This window comes from Rhagoletis pomonella, unplaced genomic scaffold, assembly GCF_013731165.1.
Source record: "Rhagoletis pomonella isolate Grant_MI unplaced genomic scaffold, Rhpom_1.0 Rhpom_scaffold_00004, whole genome shotgun sequence".
Lineage (NCBI taxonomy): Eukaryota > Metazoa > Arthropoda > Insecta > Diptera > Tephritidae > Rhagoletis > Rhagoletis pomonella.
This window is the reverse complement of record NW_023458558.1, coordinates 58,317,149-58,321,915: the sequence shown is the minus strand read 5'-3', so window position 1 is coordinate 58,321,915 and position 4,767 is coordinate 58,317,149. Positions and strand designations below refer to the sequence as shown.

The window sequence follows — 4,767 nt, the reverse complement described above, 5'->3', positions numbered from 1 at the left end:
CATCAGATCCACACCGTTCGTCCGAGTTTCAAAAATGAGGTGCCAAATTAAATAAAATTTCATGTTTTGAAGTTAGAACTTTTCACTTAAGTATGAGTGCTTTACAATCGAAAAAATCAAAATTGAAAATCTCTTATGTTTTTGGCTGAGTTTAAGTACAAAGCAAGCTGAGTTTTATTAAAATAAATTACACTTGATGTAATACGCAGAAATTAGCCTAATTACTAAAAGACAAAAACATATGCTAACATATTCATTTGTATATTTATCTACATATCGCACCCTAAAACAAAAAAAGTCACAACTCAAAATTTATTTTTCCCATAAAGCAGATCAAATACATTCTTTTACTGGAAAAATACTTTAAGAATCATTTTTGTTTTGCTTGCGTCGCTTGTGCAGCATCCATAGTTTTTAGCTCTCCTGAACATTTGAAATTTTTTGAGTTGTGACTGTTTTGGATGTAATGTGCGATATGCGCACATATGTACGTAATTGGAAGATATTAATGTTACAATGAACAAATTGATTAAATATGCACAGTAATCGGAGTGCCACAATGCCCATTCATCGCGTCGAAAGAAACGTGCGTTTGGTACGAATTATCCCAGACCTACTCATAGTGGTGTTAATTGATGAATAATAAGAAGGTTGCGGTGGCAGACAGCGCGTCTAACCGCATAGCTTCACTACATAGTAGTAGGCCTACAAATAACTACTTATATACTAGGAATATTAATCCCGGGATCCCGGCTTTTTTTAGTCTCGAAAAACCCGTGATTCTTGGCAAATTAAAATAGAAACTCCTTTTCTTGACATGTATTGACTATATATCTTTAATTTTTTAATTTGATATTTAATATTTTTTATAAATGTCTAGCTCAGTATACATACAACACCGTGCGATAGTAAATTTTACACACAAAAATCAAATTATATTGGCGAAACCATGGGCCAAATATAGTAAAATTCCATTTTTCGTTTTTCACTCTGACGTCAGTAGCTCAAAAATTATTAAAAAAAAAAAATTCAGTGAAATGTGCCTGTCAAATTAAAGAGAAAATTCTGTAGAATTTAACCAAATTCAATTTTTTGGAACGGTAAGTATTGAAAATGTCTTTTTAAAAGTTTATCCCTGAAATTTCGCAATATTTACTTAAAAAAAAAATTATATGTTAAGGACTTATATAAACTCGATAATATCCTCAAATTTCATCCTTCTAACTTCATTAGCTTAAAAAATTACCTTTTCGTCCTTGTGAATCGAAAAAATTTTAATTTTTTGTAATTCTAAAGAAATTTCCTCCTTCATTTGGTACCCCGTATTTTTATTCTACATTGCATTGAATTTTTGAAATAAATTTTGGAATTAATCATTGAAATTACAAAGTCCTTTAAAATAAATCCTGATGTTAGAGACAAAAAATAAAAACGCCACTTTAAATAAAAAAGTAGGTTTCAAACGCATTTATTTATTATTTGTTTTATGGTAGGAGAGATAGAAGCAATTTTTTCGATTTAAATTGTTGAAAAGTAATGAATATCAAAATCCCGGACCTAGTCCCGGGATCCCGGGATTTTGATAACCACATCTCGAAAATCCCGGGATCGTAAAAAGAGGAAAAATTTACATCCCTAAATTATGCATACAAAGGTATGGTTTGTATGCGTAGCATAGGGGGTCAAGGCAGCACAACTAAGTAGTAGATCTGCATAATTCACAGAACACCAAGTGGCTCAGCTCGAATAACAAAATGCCACAGAATGTCTCACATAATGTATGCAAGCGAAACAAAAAGTGCTAACTCGTGCATTTACATAAGTTACTTTGTATGGACGAGTCGATAGTGCCTACACATGCACACTTTTCCTTTCTTCGCACCCAACAATTTACACATTTACATACTATGCACAAATAGCGTAACTTAGCTTTTTGTTTTGCTGACTTTGTAGTATTGAGTTTTACTTATTTCCATTTGTTTTTATATTTTTTGTTTTAGCGTACTTTGTTTGGTTTTATTTTATTTTTTTGTTTTGATACTTTGTTGCTTATTCGACATTTATTGTAGCTTAGACTTGCATACTGGCGCATATGTTTAGTACACTTACATACATATATAGCACTTATTGAAAGCTCGGGCATAAGAAATGCAAACGCCAGCAATTTAAAATCCGCAGCCGCCTAATTAGTGTAAGGTTAATGCTTTTAACAGCCTGTCAGCATAATTTAAATCAGCTCACACTTAAAAATGCGCAATTACATACATACATATGTATATTTTGCAAGCATAGCTTTGTATACGTATGAACATATGTATGTATGTGCATAAGTAAGTGAATTTCTAGGCTGAAATTCATTAAACAATTTTCTATTGCTCTTAGTGAATAATTTTACTACAAACTATTGCTAGATATGGCTATACTACAATTATGTAGTTCGAGATGTGTGTAGATCTTGACAAGCTAGAAAGCTTTAAATGGGGTGAACCAACAACCATACGCGGTATTTTCCCTTCCCTTTCGTCACGACAAAAATTACGTACGAAAGGATGTAGTAAAATTTTATTTTGACAGACAAAAACAAAAACATAAAAACATGAGATCATGAGATCATTACAATGTACAGCAACAAAAAACACAACTTATCACAACTAATGCACAGAGATTTTTTTCAAAATGCATGCACCTTTTTCCGTTCTTTATGAAAATACAGTTTATACTAAATACATGAAAAAAACATAAAAATAAAATTTCTAAACTTTGAGCAAAACTCGGGAAAATGCAATAAATTTGAATTCAAATTTTCAACTTTCTAATCAGACTTTTAATAAAAATTTTGAAAATGATACACTATAGTACATTCAAGGCGTTTCTTCAAACTTCAAAATGTGTTCATATCGGCAAAATATGCTGTACGTATATTCATGACACCTAGACCTTCAATCTCTTCAACTTTCATTCAAATACTTAGAGGTCGTGGACAGAGGTGGCCGCGGTGATATGAAATGCCTCTTCTTTTAATTTAGAGGGCATCTAATGTAAAAAAGGCAGCTGATATAAATTTTAAAATAAAATTAAAAATAAATAGAAGCGCTATGAATAATAAATATGAGAACTTTCACTTCGTGCATAATTACTTTACACCTATCACAAGGGCCACCAGTCATATTATTAAATATTTAAAAATATAAATACAATGGAAATTGTTTGATTTTTTTTTAACTATTCCATTAAACTTTTAAACTTTAATGTCTCAAAAAGAAAAAAAAATTTATATGAATTAATTTCTATAAAATTATTTTATTTGTATTTATTTTAAATTCTGTTACATAATTTCTTATTCGTTTTACGATTTAATTTAAAAAAGAAAACATTTTCTTTCTTTTACAATTTTTCTTTTTTCATTTGATTTGTTCTTTTTTTAATTTAATTTTCTTTAAAATTTTTGGTATTACTGTTTTAAAAAGAAAAATACATATATTTTTAGAAAACTTATAGCTAAAAAACAAACAAAATAACGCCAAGACCTCCCCGATAACAGACCTTTCAAATAGTCTTTCGAAAGACAGAAAAGAGTTTTCATGACAGTCTTTCGTAAGAGTGAGCTGTAAATTTCAAATGGGCTTAAGGTGACCCTACCTGACTGTGCTTGCGAGGCAACACAATCGCGGATAATATTTTCTTCTTCTTTCTAACACTCACAATTAAGCGCATATCTAAGTTGATCCGAGAGTGAATTAGCCATAAGCTGAAGGAAGTACATATTCATATTTTTGACGCCTTGACTTTTAAACTTTTACGGCAGCACACTTAATTAAACATTTTTTCGAGATTCCGAGACCTTCTTGACTATTACACCAGCAATCACGTACATACATTCATATGTCTACGAGACATATGTATGTATAAGATGAAATAAACGCTCTATACATTATGACATGAAGTGCGTATGGATATGTATGCAGACACTTGTTTACATATTTTGTTGGGGGCATAGTCTATGCACACTTAAAATTGCCACTTAAAATTTCACACAATAAAAACTATTATTAACACATGCCACTCGCGAAAGCACTATTTCACTTGCTTATATTGCAGCACACGTACTTATATATGTACATACATATTTAGTACAAAGTAAGTGTTATCTTACGTATGTAGTTGAGCTACTCACAGTCGCGATTTTTTTAATCACAACGGAAAACTAAGTAAAATTATGGTATAAAAAAAATACGTACTAAGACTTTATAAAGTAAAACTTTCTTCCGCTGAGAAGAGAACAGAATCAATGTATTAAATGTCTGGGGCTTGTGTTTCAGCTAAGATCCGGTTACTCCCATATGAGGTTGATAGCGAGGTATTCTGATGCGATCGAGAGTTTACCAGGCAATCCCAGAAATTTCGAATTTGCTGCCCTAATTTTAAGTTGATGAACCATTCATAAAGAACATCGCTGTGCACTGCTACCAAATATTCTACATACTAAGAATATAATCCTCTTACTGAGCACGGCATACATGGATGCGGTTTAACTTATCAAATCGTTATTAAAACAACAGATTTGTAAAATAATAGCTATAGAAAATATCGTCTACCAAGGCAATGCCTTCAAAGAAAGTCCGCTCTTTTCGCTCTCCGGTAAAATCTAAGTGCCATAAAATACATCATCGATATGTATATATGCTGGAACGAAAGTGAAATTACGAAAGCATACCTTGAGTGGAAGAATGCCACAAAAAAAATATACGTATTTTTATTCATACATAT

The 4,767-nt window shown here is 31.3% G+C and overlaps 1 protein-coding gene across 1 annotated transcript in view; it reads right to left on the bottom strand.

Annotated features, from left to right (window-relative positions):
• LOC118737865 (GPALPP motifs-containing protein 1) overlaps positions 1-4,767 on the bottom strand; it is a 130,857-nt gene that overhangs the window by 125,846 nt on the left and 244 nt on the right. The window lies entirely within an intron of this gene.